Below are 17,316 nucleotides of genomic sequence, written 5' to 3'. Positions count from 1 at the left end.
TCAATATTCACCAAATTCATAGGAGCAGGAATAGCAGAGTAGAGGCGTAATCTTGCAAAGTCACATCATTTACTAAACCACAGTATATGTTTTCTAAATTTCCTTTCTTCTTTGGCAGTAATGAAATGTTTAGAGCTTTTTTTTTAATAACGATTGCGTTAAACATTTCAGTTTTAGTTATTTTTCCCAGCTGTAAAAATATCTCCAACATTATTATTTTCTCTATTTGCGCCATTTAAACACGAACCCTGCGAGAAAATTAAGCTTTTGTTTCTTTGTTTCTTGTTTTTCAGAAAAAACATTTTCATCAGCTTTTCCATGCTTTTATGTCTTTAAAGTAAAATGCCAAAATTTTCAATAACTTTTTACAAGTTTAGCTTCTAAGTTAAATTTTTAAAGATACAGTTTATGGCAAGAAATGTTCCTTGGTACTGAAAGAAAAGAACATTTTAATATTTCCCAATATGCATTTAAAAACTCTTATTTTCTATCAGTGTTAGGCTATTAAGAACATAAGATAAGACACTATCTTATTTAAAAAGAGTTGTTTCTAGATAACAAATTTGTGAGAATTCAGAAAAAATAATTTTGACTAATAATTCATGAATAACAAAGTGGTGTATTAAACTAAAAAGATAAATTTGGACACACCTTTACTTGAAAAAATAAGAAAGACACACTTGTTTGTCTTTTTTATATTATCTGGTTATTAAATTAGAATATATCTGTTTGGAGGAGATAATCACATATATGAAAATTTTAATTTATGATGTCTCACTATATAAATACATTATCACTAACATTAAAGGATAATTTCAAAAAAGTTTTTAAACCCATGGTTTTTGTACCTGGCCCAGTGAGAATCTATTGGCACAGAATTATAGGTAACATCACACCTATGACCACAATAAACACAGCTATGAACATGAGAATTTTTTGTAATTGAGGGTAGAGATTAATAGAATGGTCTTTTCTTATTAAGTAAACGTTTTACTGAAGTGAAACATATTATTGGGGAAAAGAAGATTGAGCCAATATCCCATTAGAAGAAGAAGAAGAAGAAGAAGAAGAAGAAGAAGAAGAAAGAAGAAAGAAGAAGAAAAGAAGGAGAAGGAGAAGAAGGAGAAGGAGAATCAGAAGAAAGGAGAAGGAGGAGAAGGAGAGGCAAAGAAATAAAAATGAGAGAAAGTCCACCCTAAGTGTAAAAATACTAAAAGTATCTTGGTAATTCAAGGCACTGGTTACAGAAATTGTGCTTAAAAGTACAGAATTTGAGGTGATAGAACAGAAAGGCATTATTTCTGAAGAAAACAGGCTAAAAAGAACAAGTGCAGAATGAGTAGGAAGGTGGAAAAGAAGATGAAATTTAGAAATCTGTAAGTCGTAAGAGACCCAATGGCAATCAAATGACATGTAATCCTCTCTCCACAATATCATCTCAAAAGAAAACCATTAACAAAATTTGAATTTGCTCCTGATAGGTGAGGATGCTTTTGAAATACACATTGTAGGGGCACCTGGGTGGCTCAGTTGGTTACGCGTCTGACCCTTGGTTTGGGCTCAGGTCACGATCCTACGGTTTGTAAGTTCAAGCCCCATGTCAGGTTCTGTGCTGACAGTGCAGAGTCTGCTTGGGATTCTCTCTCTCCCTCCCTCTCTGCCCTTCTTCCGATTCTTCTCTCTCTCTCTCTCTCTTTCAAAATAAATAAATAAACTTTAAAAAAAATCATAGAAGTGTTGATGCATAGGGGCACATGTACCCCAATGTTTACAGCAGCACTTTCAACAATAGCCAAATTATGGAAAGAGCCTAAATGTCCATCAACTGACAAATGAATATGAAAAAACAATGTAGAAAAAGACATACTAAGCTAGGTAATGATGGAGAAGCATTTTCAAATAACTCAAAGTAAAAACTGTGATTTAAAGATGTTATATGCAGGCACATATAAAGAATACCAAAAACAAATAAACAAACAAGCAATCTAAAGAAACCAAGTTAAACCGATAACCCATGGAATACTCAACTACAAAAAGAATTTTTTTTTTAGTTTACTATACCTCAAGCTTTAGCCAACCCAGAGATGACTGAGAAAATTTTGGCAAATCTACTTCTAGAGTTTACCCTAAAGGTTCAGTTACAATGCAAAAAACAAAAACAAAAACAAAAACAACAACAACAACAAAAAATATCAACAAAGTTACTCATTGCAGCATTGCTAAAACTTTAACACATTGGAGAACATGTTAATTGAAGTTTCGTTCAATAAATTTTGGTAACATACAAAGTGGATTGCTATGACACTGTAAAAGAAGGAGAGGTGGAAGGGGAGGAAAAGAATCTGACCTATATGAACAAATAAGGAGTCATTTCTAGGATTTGTTGTAAAGGAAAAACCAAAGTGCAAATGAATTTATGTATAGTTTACCTTTTTGTAAGAAAACAGGAAAAGTAAACTAATCAAATCTATTATCTCAGGAAGTGAGTGAGAACAGATGAAAACATTGAAAATTGGGAATAGATACCTCTTTAAGTATACTTTTTCTGTACTTTTGTCTTTTTAATATTTTCATACTTTAAATTTTCAAAAAATGAAAATATATCAACATGAATGAGGGAAATCCTTAGTGTGAATATAAACATAAGCAAATGAACACATTTTAAATGAATAGCAGAATCACACTGAAGGGGAAGAGTACCAACTGATCTGATTAACTTTTGAACACATCGTTTTGATTATATATTCTACAATGAAAGAACAGTAAATATGCTTTGAACTCTAGTTAGTAGATTGGTTTTTGTGCTGGTATTGGTGAACGATTATAAAACCACTTTTAATGTATTCTAGGACTGAGAAAGTGAGCAAACATATTGAGGATACAGGAGTTAGACAGTGGCAATGTAGAAGACCAGATTGGATTCAAATTAGAGGTATAAGTATGAACTTGTGAGTTTCATCTCTTAACTTGTAGATATAGATGATAGATAGATAGATAGATAATAGATAGATATAGGTGATACATAATAAGAAGACAAAGAAGAGAATGAAGAAGGAAGGAAGGAAGGAAGGAAGGAAGGAAGGAAAGAAGGAAGGAAGGAAGGAAGGAAGGAAGGAAGGAAGAAACGAAGGAAGGAAGGCAGATTTCTATTGCTGAATAGACAGCAATATGAAAATAACGGAATTAATATAATCTTCACTTTGAGTTGTTGTTTGTTTTTATCTGCTTCCTACTTAGCTTCTTAACCTTTTACCTTGCGCAGCTTAAAAATTCAGGGAATGCAGTTCTTTCTACGTCTTTGCTCTCAGGGATTATGGCCCTTTGTGTCTGAATTGATTCGTTGCCCCAAACCCTTACTACCGCTCTTGAGAGTCCCCAAAGTCTGCAGTTTGACAGTCATCATCCATCTGACTTCTCTGGCTACCCTCTTCCTAGACCCCATGCCAACAACTGGGAAATATCCTGAAGGAAGAAGTGCTATGCACAATACGGTCTACCTAAGTGGGCTTATTCTGGAATCTTGTTCCCTAAAACCCTAACTGCTTTGGCAGCTGTTCAATACCCTCCATGAGATGATTTTTGTTTATCATCAAGCTTCTATAATTGTTCTTAATGAGAGCATTGGTCTGCTGCAAACTTTTCCACTATGACCTGAAGCAGAATCCAGAAGACAAAACATTTCACCACTGAGTTTGATTTTGTAATGACACTACCAGTGTTTAAGTGTATGTGCCCCTGAACAAGATATATCTATATGGACCAAATCCTAGGTCCATCACTTACTAAGTAATGTGGGCAAATGTTTTAGATCTTTCTACGATTGTTTGTACTATCAGGGAAACGAGGATAATAATAGGGACTATAGCATAGGAGTATTGTGATGCATAATCATAATAATTGCCATGATATTAAATAAAAATGACTTTTAGCTCCTATAGTAAAAATACTGAAATTTACTTGAGATTAGTGCAGATGTCATTGTCCTGCCTTTGTCATACATTGACTTCACATCAATAACCACAATAAGAACTAACTTTCCCTCTGGGACCTTGAAATAGAGTGATCCAGAGGGCACGAAAGAGATACATATTTTGAAATACCCATTTATGAAAACAATTTATGTTTTTATTCATGTATGAACTGAAATCTACTCCAACTAACATTGAATAATCAAGTTGAAAAATCACATCTTCCATGGCACATACTTCAAGAATTATGGAACTATAGATATTTTATATCATATTATCATCAAAGATCAGCTTTATAAAAGGTGATTCATAAACTATACTTAGGGAAGAACTTCGGGAAAAATGGAACATTGACGAATGTGTTCAGCAGGACTCTGTCCCAAACCTGTTATTATTTCATAATATTATTTAACTTGAATAACAAGAAAATGGTGAAAAAAATAAATTCAAATTGGTCTTGAAGAGGTAAAGTTGATGTAGAGCAATACAGCATTTTTTTCTCAGAAGCTTTCTTGTGCGGTAGAATTTACAGAGAGTAAATTTTAGAAAAGAGTGTCAAAAATGACTAAAAGGTTTATAAAAGAACACAAGTTTCTGAAATTAGTCTTTAATGTAGAGAAGTTTAATATGTGAAACAATAGAGTCTTCTTCTTGTACCCAGGGAAGGAATAAGATTCTTTACTTGAGAATTTTCTAGAGAAACAACTCCTCAGAAAGAAAATGTTATTTTCACAAGACATTTACCAGGCAATCATTGGGATATTGGAAATAGCAAGCTGAAAATAACCTAATTTTTAAAATTTTTTTTAACGTTTATTCATTTTTGAGAGACAGAGAGAAACACAGTGTGAGTGGGGGAGGGGCAGAAAGAGGGAGGCACAGAATCCAAAGCAGGCTCCAGGCTCCCAGCTGCCAGCACAAAGCCTGATGTGGGGCTCAAACCCACAAACTATGAGATCATGACCTCAGCCAAAGTCAGCCTCTCAACTGACTGATCCACCCAGGCACCCTGAAAATAACCTGAATTTGTAACCACAGGACAGACACTATGCAAATAGTAACACATCCATGTTAGAATATTAGATAAAACCTAAAGCATTAATTAAAAGTGTGTGTCACTAAATGTAAAATCTTTACTTTTATGAACAGAAAATGAATACAATATTATATCTATTCCATAATCAAAATGCATAGCATTTTGTATTTAATTTGACATGAAGTGGCAAAAGTTTAAAATAAAAGCATAAAAATAATTGTTAGTCTGTAATCTGGGCAGTAATAACTCTTCTGATTTCTGTTATTGTCATGCTACTATTATGGATTAATAGAGTGAAATATGATAATCGTGGGGATAAATAATAATAATAGGTAGGGTGTAGAATAAAGCCTAATTGTAGTAAAAATGTCATTTCATTATAGTACATTATATTCTATTACTAGTCAGTCAGCCAGTACCAAGGAAGAAAAAACACATTCCATACTTGTAATTTTTATACTTAAAGTTTTCATATCTCAATTTAAATATTAAAATCTAATCAGGGAAACAAGACTTAGATTTAAGTTAAATTAAAATATTCGTGAATAATCAGCTGTTAAGCCAGTAGAACTAGGTATAGGCGTTTAGAACTTTCTACTAAATTTCCCTGTTGTCCTGCCTCAATGTTTTACCTATCACAGAATTGGAAAAATATCCCCTGAATTTTAATACTACTGGCAGGTAAGGAATTAGTATAAGCACCTTATTTTATCAGGATTTGGTTGCTGTACATTTCAAACTAGGTCCCAGTATAGGGACGCACTGTTCATTTTTCATAATGATGTGGAAAGTTAATGGTATGCCATTATCCTCATCCGCCGAAATCAAAGTTCAAATAGGAATCTTCTGCATTAACTATTTGAAAAGACGCCTAAATACAAAGCACAAAACCTTCATGCTCTCTCATGCCAGAGAAAACGCACTCTGTCAATCTGCATACAGTACCCTGCAGAGTGGAGACAAAATAATCCAAAAAGCTAAAATCATTATGCTTAACTTCAGGTCTTTAACATAATTTGCTTAATGAAAATTTGTTTGCCATTGTTTATGAGGACGAAATTAAGGTAATTTAAATGCAGAATTCCTTACCTGATAAATGACTTGAATCCTAGCCATAAATAAATAAAACAAGTGTTCAGAATCTTAGAGAATGAAAGGTTCCATAAGGACTGACAAATGTTTTAATAACACATGAATTTTTATGCCATTGGTGATATAACTGGAAATCAAAAAGTATATTAAATATGAACAACATATAGAAATATCATAGTTTATCATTTCAAATTTTTTTTTATTTCTGCATATCCAAACGAACATATGAAATTTGAGATTGAAAACATCTCATTCATTATTCAAACCTTATTTGAAACAACTCTGCATACACCAAGAAAGAGGAATTCTCACCTCTTTCTCATATAGTGATAGAAAAATTATGACTGGTATCGTTTATCATTTAGATTATTTTCCAGAAACAATGGAACTCCAAGGCAAGAGGGGAGGTAGCAAGTATCTCAAATTTTAAGGACCCCCCCCCCCCGACAACAAGCAGCCATTTGAAATTCTACTTTTCCCTCTTGTTCTGGAATAATATTCCTTTTCTGGATACCTGTGTTCCAGGATTCCTCAAGTTTCAGGTGATCTTCAAGCCAGAAAAGACAGAAGAAACAAAAGCCATTGGATAGCCTCAGATGTAGGGAAAAAAGGCAACAATCATGAAAACACTAACTCCAGAGCTAGGATTAGTTAGTTCAATAACCAGCTGAAAAAAGAGGTTTAGACACCATTTATAAAACAACCCTCAACATAAAACATTTTTAAAGGTTAGAATGAAGCAACAGAAGACAATATACATAATTAAAAATGGCAGCAAAAATGGAATTCTGCAATGGATATTTTAGAAAGGAAGAGATACCATTTAGAGTTCATGACCATAACCATTGCCAGTGCAGACTTCTGTCACCAAGGAAATCATTGTATTATGTGAAAAGGATGCCCACCAGTATGGTTGGGGAATCTGGGTAAGTTGGTGAGGAGCAAGGGAAACCAAAATCTTTCAGGTCTAGGACCACACCATGTATCATAAGCAAGCACTGCTCTGTTCCCAAAGAGCTATAATAGTTGACATTCAGAGTGGTCTTGGACCAAACCCCATTTAAAGTGTTTGTTTTATTTTGACAATAAAAAATGAATAGTTGGATAGTTTATAAATGTTTCTATCAAAAATAGTTAAATAATGGTTTCTCATGAAAAGAAGTTAAATCCTAAGTAATCCAGGAAAATTTCTTATCTAGAGTTTATCTTAAGTGGTTTCTGTCCTTATTAAGCCTCTAGACCTTCAAAATGGAATGTGTACTTCTTGAATTTCTGAGATCTGCTTTTCTTGTCCTGGTGCTCTTTGCATATAAGAAATGCTGGAGTGGGGGGTGCCTGGGTGGCTCAGTAGGTTGAGCAACCGACTTCGGCTCAGGTCATGATCTCACGGTTTGTGAGTTCGAGCCCCATGTCAGGCTCTGTGCTGACAGCTCGGAGCCTGGAGCCTGCTTCAGATTCTGTGTCTCCCTCTCTCCCTCTGCCCCTCCCCCACTCATGCTCTGTCTCTCTCTGTCTCAGAAATAAATAAACATTAAAAAAAATTTTTTTTGAGAAAAGAAATGCTGGAGGAGACAGAACAAATTTCTTTAATCAATGAATTATTCAATCAATCACAGAAGCTCTACTATTGTTTAATTGTTAAATTTATTTCATATATTATTCACTTGACATTTGCTTGAATTGATTTTTTTTAAGTTTAATTTTGAGAGAGAGAGAGAGAGAGAGAGAGAGCTCCTGCACACATAGGGAAGGGGCAAAGAGAGAGGGAAAGTGAGAGAATCCTAAGCAGACTCCACACTGTTAGCGTAGAGCCTAATGTGGTGCTTGAACTTAGGAACTGTGAGATCATGACCTCAGCTGATACCAAGAGCCTGATGCTTACCTGAGTGAGCCACCCGGCACCCCTTCAAGTTTTGCAATACTATAAATGATTTCTCAAAGTGGAATTTCACTATCATCATTTGAGACAACTTCCTCTCTATTGCATAATTTTACGATGGAGGAGAAAAGCATTATAGAAAACAAGAGTCATTAGACACCTGAAATGGATGAAGGTAAGGTTCAATATATATTTAAAAAAATTCAAAACATCTCCAAATTGTTAGTGTGTTTTATATTACTTGCAAACTGGGCTTGGAAACCACTTGGGGAGAGGGTTTTTATGTTGTAGGGGCTCACATCTTGCATGGTTGTTCTAAGCTTTTTAGAGAAAGGTCAATACCAGTAAACAAATTTGACAAGAAATTATTATTTTCATGTCTTCAATGATAAAGCAACTCTGAGGCAGACAAAAATTATGTAAAAAGGAAATTAATGTTAACTTCTCATAATACTTTGTTTAAATGGCTTTGCCAATAAATTTATGCTCATTAGGTGTATCATAACTAGTCTTCTCATTTAAAAATGTTTTAATTTAAAATTTCTCAGTTTTGCTAAAATAAATCGAGGTTGATTTTTTATTAGCTTTCACATTAATTTATCACAATATTCCATATTGTACCTTTATATCTTTTTTAAAGACATTGACTCTTTTTTTTTTACTAACAGAAATCCACACTTTTATATGTCTTGACGAATCTCTAGAAATATTTTTCAGTTGAAGTATGACTCACCAAAAGTCTCTCACCTTTATATTATATTGATAAACTAAAAAATATTCCATGAGGCATTTTACACATCAGATGTTTGACTTTCCAGGTCTCAACTCTGTATTATCTCTCATTGGTGCCATTTGGCATTATCCATTTCCTTGCATTTCCTCAAAGCTCAAGCTGCTATGAGGATTGTAACTTTGGCGCAATTTCCATAAACCAATTAACTATGGGTGTTTATCTGTTCCAAGAATGAGCAGGGGGTTCAGACGGAAGTGGAGGGAAGAGACACCCATACATAGAGGGAGATGGAGGCTAGGGTAACAGACTAGCAGATTTGTAGGCGCGGAATAATCGGGTCTCACCCCTAATGAGGAGAATCAGGCAGCTTTAATTTATGTGGGTTTTTTTTCTTTTTTTTCTTATTCTTTTTTTTTTTTCTTTTTGGCTCCCTGACCACAAAAGGGAATATGGGACCCTGTTTAGGAGAGGGTTAGATTAGTCCTATGTGGTCAAGGGGAACAATACTGACATGTTAGTTGATCAGAAAGATGTTTTCACACTGTTTCTCATAGATGGTCTCTGGAGACAACTTTCTTTCTCTCCCTCTGTCTCTCTCTCTTTTTTTAATTACCAAGCATGACATTCATGGTTATTTCTTCTTTCCACCCAGTTGACTACAAAGGGTCCAGCTCTTCGGCCCCTCGTTGGTCAGGCCTGGGGGAGGAAGTGACAGAAGGCTGGCCTTATTTACCTTAGCGGCTTCCCGGTGTAATCTGGTTAATCATGTGGCTAATGGGAGGACACCACGGGTCCCCACACACTGTGCTCCACAATGAGGACTCATTCATATTTAATACAATAGAGTGTTTAAGTCATTCCACGCTTTGTGGAGAAGATTGGCTTTCTTTGTGTGGCGGTTCCTGAGAGGCCTGTGCCCCTCCTCCTCTTTCAGACAGGCATATGTTCTAGCTCCTGCCTGCTGCAGCTGGACAAGGAAAGAGCAGGCTCCTTTCTTTTTCTTTTCTTCTTCTTCTTTTTTTTTAAACCAATGAATTGATTACTGCGGTGTGAAATGTAGGCTGAAATGGTCCCCTCTGCCCCGTGGATGCGTATATTAGCCTTTTGCTATTCTAATATTTCACAGCAAGACATCTTAAGAGGAAGCAGGGCTCATGTTCCGCAAGTTTGCCATTGTGTGGACAACAATCTGTTGAGCACAAAAGAAAAATAAATAAATAAAAGCCGGTGAGATGTTGACCTTGTTCTCTGAATATTATACATGTACGGTGCTCCTTAAGCAGGACTCTGGAGAAAAGAATAAAGTGGAGGGGGGCACTCGCGTACTGGGAAGTATTCGTGTTCCACATGGAATTTTAAAACAACCAAATTGAAACGAGAATCTCATCAAAATACTACCACTTGGCCCTTGGATTTGATTTTAGAGACAAAAAAAAAAAAAAATGAAGTCTCGGGTTTAATGGGAGAGATACTGGATATACAGATTCTGTCACACCCCACTGGATAAACTTCCACTTTTAGAGAATAATGGAAATTAATGATTTTTGACCTCAGAAACACAGATTTTTAATGTTTTTAATTCTTTTATTTTTTTTCACATTTGGTTCAAATAATAAAACAATTGAGTTACTACATCTATCAAACTTTGCCTTAAAACTATTTCAAATAGCTTTCATCAGGACCCTTCAGTGAGAAGCTGAGTCCAAAAAATAAGGCATCACTCCTATTTGCATAGTAGGATCTATTATCTATTTGGATAAGAATGGACTTTCAGAAGAAAAACATAAATTTTAGGATCTTTACTCTCAAATATTATGAGATTACTAAAGTCTTAGAGTTCTAAAATCTTTCTTAAGCTATTACATCTCCTAAGTCCTCTGGCTACAGGATCTTGGATAGAGAATTTTTATAAGAAGGGTCATGATGAAGAGTGTTTCTGTTTAGAGCAACAAACAAACAAAAAATCCTGAGTTAATCAGCTTACACTTACAGCTGCAGTGGTTCTGATTCAACCAAATGAATAAGTATTCTTCTGAAATAACTATATATAAAGGAAGAATGATAACTATGTCCATGGAAATGAGCCCCACTTTCAGATGAATGAAAAATAGAGAATTACTGACCAGCAGACTACATAACCAAAGGAGAGGATGACATTTATTTTTAAAACAATAGAGTTTCCCTGATCTAGGATCCTGATGATGTGATACAGCCCAAAGCCAAGGATTAGATTGGCTGATTGATCCCAATCCTGGTCACCAAATAGCACACACCCTGCCATGTTAGCAAGGAAAGGTGATAGGAGACAACCACATAGCTTTATGCATACCTGGGCAGTGTGCACTTAGCTCCTATTATAAAATTTATTTTTTACTCACCAATGTTGGGAAACATATAGCTTAAAACATTAAAAAGTGCACTTAACATTCATCATTAAAAAGGATAACTTCATAAACCAGACGATGCTGCAAAAATAATGTAATAGTTGCTTTGGCTGATTCTACAAGCCATGTGAAATTGCTTGATTTTCTTCTATTTATATAAGGCTTTTTACAGTTAGCGAATGATGGGACATAGCTTGGATGCAAAATACGACTGTATTTACGAGTGCTTAATGTTCATACATAAAACTATTCTAAGGGGTGAAGACGAAAACATTGACTCTATTTCCTTCTAACATAATTTTTATGTAACTAAGTGGAGAAAAGCAATATTTAAAAAGGAGATAAAAGAGGTTGAAATGAAAGTGGCTTCTAAATGTAATTTACTAAACAGAAAAAAAAAAAAAAGAAAAAGAAAAAGCTCAAAGTAGAGATTAACCCAAAGATTTTTCTGTGAATACGGAAAAATAGAGAAAGGGAATGAAGGTTGTAGAAAAAGTCTTAAGTATCTCAAATTAACTTTATTTATTCAAATATAGGAACCCAAAGTGAGCCAAAACCTTAATTAAAGTTTACTCTTGCGAGCTTCTATCCACCCCCTACCACCCCAGCTGAGAGGTTTTATCTCCTTAGCCTCCACTTCATTAGAGCCTTAACAATCCATTATCCCTTCCCTAATCCACCAACACTCCAAGGAGTGGGGTTATTAGGGTACTTGAAGGGTTGCTGTCATTGTGATAGAGGTGTGAATTGATCACTAAGATGACAACTAGCGACAAGTGAGGTTTATTAGACTGCTACTTTGCCTCCTAAGTATAACTGATTAGCCTGCCTGTGAGAGGTAGAAAACAGAAGAATTAACTGCTTTTGTTCTTGTCACCTACTACAGTTACCTTATCGTTTTGATTTCCTTTCCAGTGTGACTTTTTTTTTTTTTTTTTTGCTTTACCAGATCTATACACTTCCCAAATACCATTGTAAGAATCTTTATCTTCCCAATGAAATTGCTTATGAAAACGTATTTCCAGAAAATCTACTTTTAGATTTTCTAGTAGGAAATTTCTCATTGAAATTTATTTCCAGAAAATCTACTTTTAATTGTGAAATTGTTTCACCCTGTTGGAGGTATAAATTTGCAGATTTGGTTTTCTCCATCTAGTTCAAGTGGGACAAGTAACGTTTGGGGAAATACATATATTCTGTGTTCTGTTTTCTGGTAAAGAAGAGAGCAAATTGTAGCTTCCATATGCCTTCATTCGCCCAGAAATATTTTAAGCACTAATAGCTAACTGTGAAATAATTACAATTTACTCTTTTATTTATACCTGATGTTAGTTAAAACAACCCTTGAATCTACAATTGGAACCATGAGGATTTTAAAATATCGAATGTTGTGGTTTGCAAAACATTTTTATCTTTGGTTTGTCTCCTTTTTTCTCTCTTCTCACCGAACTGATTTTTAAAGTTTTCCTTGAAGTATAGTTTTGCCCACCATCGTGTTGATCGGATCCTAAAAGAATCTACACATTCAGCATTCAACACAGTGAAACTGAAGATCATGACAGCTGATTGAAATAGTTCAAGTGGAGCATTCTTATACCCAGACCTGGTTTAGTAGTTAAAAGTTGCTTTTTTGGGGGGCGCCTGGGTGGCGCAGTCGGTTAAGCGTCCGACTTCAGCCAGGTCACGATCTCGCGGTCCGTGAGTTCGAGCCCCGCGTCAGGCTCTGGGCTGACAGCTCGGAGCCTGGAGCCTCTTTCCGACTCTGTGTCTCCTTCTCTCTCTGCCTCTCCCCCGTTCATGCTCTGTCTGTCTCTGTCTCAAAAATAAATAAAAAAACGTTGAAAAAAAAATTAAAAAAAAAAAAAGTTGCTTTTTTTTTTTTTTTTGCAGATAACTAAAAGTCTTAATTTTTCACTTACAGTGAATACTAAAAATTCTAATTTAGAAAACTTACATACTTTAAATATATAAAATACAGTAATGCAATCAGTAGGGACCGAGTACTATAGATGATTGCTTTTCTTTAGAATCTAGCCAAAGTATGTAAGAAAAGTGTACATTTCCCTTCCCTTTGCATTCACTTATATTTGTTTTGAGCTCAAATCAAAGAAATAAAAAAGAAGGATCATGGCCGAACAGAGAATGGAAACAGCTGGCCTCATGGCCAATATCAAGAAGGGGAAATTGACCTGGCTATCCTCAGCATACTCAATGGACCCTTGAAATAGCAACATCTTTTTTGATTATGTAATATCCATTCTGCAAGCACCAAAATGGGCAGTAAAAGCCAATATATCTCAAGAACTGAAATACAAATTCATTACTTTTTTTTTAATTTATTTTTGAGAGACAGAGAGACAGAGCACAAGCAGGGGAGGGGGAAAGAAAGAGGGAGACACAGAATCTGAAGCAGGCTCCAGGCTCTGAGTTGTCAGCACAGAGCCCAATGCGGGGCTTAAACTCAGGAGCTGTGAGATCATGACCTGAGACAAAGTTGGATGTTTAACCAACTGAGCTATCCAGGTGACCTATTACTTTTTTTTGACTGTTAACTATTTTTTTTTACAACAAATTCTATGAAATCATAAAGTGTTAAAGTTCGAAGATGCATTGGAAATCAAACCAATCCCTCAGAAGTATAAGAAACCTTAAAATATTAATTTATATGTATATATATATATGTAGTATAAATATATATATATATATATTATACAGTAAACAGTATTAGGCTCATACAAGTGATTTTAATCTTTGGACTATTAAGATTATTATTTTATTTGTCATCTTAATATCTAAAACTTCTTGAAACAGGAAAATCAGTCAGCTGCTTACAGTTTACAATCAATAAATCATTAAATCATAAAACTCATGCACAATTATGTTGACTTTATCAATTAGTTTTTTACATTTAAGCTAACTATAGTTTCAGTGAATGTCATTTAACTAGTAATTATTGAGACAATATAAAAGTACAGTTGAGGTGGATTCTGGTGTTAGATTGTCTTATTTAAATTCTGGCTTAGGGTGCCTTGGTGGCTCAGTTGGTCAAGAGTCCTACTTCGGCTCAGGTCATGATCTCACAGTTCATGAGTTCAAGTCCCAGGTCAGGCTCTGTGCTGACAACTCAGAGCCTGGAGCCCACTTCGGATTCTGTGTCTCTTCTCTCTCAGCCCCTCCTCCGTTCGTGCTCTATCTCTGTCTTTCAAAAATAAATAAACGTTAAAAAAAAATAAATTCTGGATCAACCACCTAACTAACTTACGTGACAGTTTTCTGCCCTATAAGATAGAAATTCTAGTACAAATTTACTCACATTGCTAATATAAAGGTTCAAAGAAATAATATGTAGAAGGCGTTTAGACAAGTGCCTAAAAAAATCTTCAGCTAATATCATACTCGATGGTGAACCAATTAAGGCTTTCCTGCTAAGATTGAGAACAGTACAAGGATGTTCTCTCTCACCACTTCTTTTCAACATCGTACTGGAAGTTTTAATCATGGAAATTAGCGAAAAGAAAGAAATCGAAAGCATTTATGTTGGAAAAGAAGATGTAAAACTCTATTTACACAATGCATGATCTCCTATATGAAAGATCCTAAGGAGTCTATTAAAACATGCTACAATTTAATACATGATTACATCAAAGCTGTAGAAACCCAGTCCCATACCCAAAATTCAAATTCATTTTGAAATAATAGCAATAGAGAATCCAAAATTAAATTAAAAAAAATTCCATTCATAGCATCAAAAAAAAAAAAAAAAAACCTCTCGGAATTCAACTTAACAAAAGAAGTACAAGAATTGTGGCTTAAAAAAACACAAAATATTGTTGAAAGAAATTAAAGAAAAACCTAGGTAAATACGGAAAGTCATCCCATGTTCATGAATTGGAAGACATAATCCTGTTAACATGGCAGTAGTCTCAAAATCGTTCTGTAGATTCAATGCAGCCCCTGTCACCAATAACTGCCTATTTTGCATACATTGAAATGTTCATTCTGAAATTCATATGGAAATGTAAAGGACTCAGAGTAGCCAAAACAATCTTGGAGAAGAATAACAACATTGGGCAACTTAACACTTTACAATTTCAAAACCCAGTACAATGTTATGGTAATATGTGGTATTGGTAAAAGGATAGAAATTTATATTGGTAGAAGAAAATTCAGAATCCAGAAATAAACTCTTACATTTATGGTCAATTGCTTTCAACAAGATGCTAAGACCAATCAATGGGAGGATGGTCTTTTCAACAAATAGTGCTGGGACCACTATGTATTCATTTGGAAAGCAATAAACTTTCATCCTTACCTCACACCATATAAAAAGTTAAGTCATGGGGCACCTGGGTGGCTCAGCCGGTTAAGCATCCAACCTGGCTCAGGCCATGATCTCATGGTTTGTGGGTTCAAGCCCCGCATGGCTCTGTGCTGACAGCTCAGAGCCTGGAGCCTGCTTCGGATTCTGTATCTTCCTCTCTTTCTGCCCCTCCCCCACTCACTCTCTGTCTCTCTCTCTCAAAAATGAATAAACATTTAAAAATTAAAAAAAAAGTTAAGTCAAAATGTATCATAGATCAAAGCTAAAACCATAAAACTTCTAATAGGAAAACAGAAAATGTTCATGATCTTGTGTTGGGCAAAATGTTATTAGATATGACACCAAAATACACAAAGAATTGATTAATTGAACCTTATTAAAATTCAAATAATTTGTGCAACAAAAGTCGAAATATTTAAAATAAAACGCAGTCTACAGATTGGGAGCAAATATTTGCAAAACATTTATGTAACAAGGGACCTGTATCCAGATTATACCAAGAATTCTTAGAAGTAACAAGAAGGCAAAAAAAAAAAAAAATCCAATTTAAGAATGGAAAAATGATTTGAATAGACATATCTAATGAAGATATGGAAATGGCCAATAAGCACACGGAAATAGCCAATAAGTATGTGAAAATGTTAAATATCATTAGTCACCTGGGAAATGCAAATCAAAGCCACAATGAGATATCATTTCACACCTCTAGGATGGTCGTGATCACAAAGACAGACAGTAACAAATAGCTAGTGGCAATTTACGATGGTGCAGGCACTTGACAAAAGAGTTCCTCAGTTTCTCAAAATGTTAAATTTAGAGTTAACACACGACTGTGCAATCCCACACCTAGCTATTTACTTCAGAATGATTAAAAATATGTGTCCACATAAAGACCTGTATGTGAACGTTTATGGCAGCATTGTTTACAATATCAAAAAAAAAGTGGAAATAATTCAAATATCCTTCAGCTGACGCATGAGTCAACTAAGGGGGTGTATCCATACAACAGAAAACTATTCGAAAGAATGAAGTATTAAGACATGTTACAACATTGGATTACACTCGAAAACATTAGGTTAAGTAAAAGGAGCTAAAATTTTAAATTTTAAAAGGAAGAAACTCATAGAAAATCGACTTTCTTTTTTCACTATTCCCACCCAGAAGTATCCTGCAAACCTCCAAAATGGCCCTATCCACTTAGAAACACCACGTTATGGAAAAGGAAACTATTAGCAACCTTAGCCAGGTGATACTTTTATGGGGTTATATACTTTTCTCTTTTATTTTATACCCACCAAGCAACTTCCTGCTTATGACAGCCACTGTGATTGATTACGCTGAACTGCTTAAGCAAACATTATCCGCTAGTCTGTTACTCTGATCTCTTTCTCATTTAAACGAATAAATTGGGATCCTGGGTTATATTTATGGCTTTTGTGACTTCAAGTTAGTGTAAACCTGGTCATCTGGGCCTGAGATATTTAAAAAACAAAGCAAAGCAAATACACAAATTAACGCCTTATCTCTGGTTCTTTAAAGCTGGTCTTTAGGTTCTAGACTGGGATGAATTCACAAAATTACTTGCCATTTTGTGGTATCTGAGTGAAAATTCAGATTTCCCCACCTGCTATTCCTTTGCATTCTGTGCAGTGGATGTCTTTGAAATGAAAACATTTTTTTTTTTAATGTTTGATTATTTATTGTGAGAGAGAGGAAGAGAGAGAATGAGCAGGGGAGGGACAGAGAGAAAGAGGGAGAGAAAGAATCCCAAGCCGGCTCCATGCTATCAACACAGAGCCCGAGGTGGGGCTCGATCCCACAAACTGTGAGGTTAGGACCTGAGTGGAAATTAAGAGTCGGACACTCAACGGACTGAGCCACCCAGGCTCCCCATATCGAAACA

The sequence above is a fragment of the Panthera leo genome, chromosome B2 (assembly GCF_018350215.1).
Source record: "Panthera leo isolate Ple1 chromosome B2, P.leo_Ple1_pat1.1, whole genome shotgun sequence".
Taxonomy (NCBI): Eukaryota; Metazoa; Chordata; class Mammalia; order Carnivora; family Felidae; genus Panthera; species Panthera leo.
The sequence above is the reverse complement of the archived record's forward strand: the minus strand, read 5'-3'. Positions refer to the sequence as shown.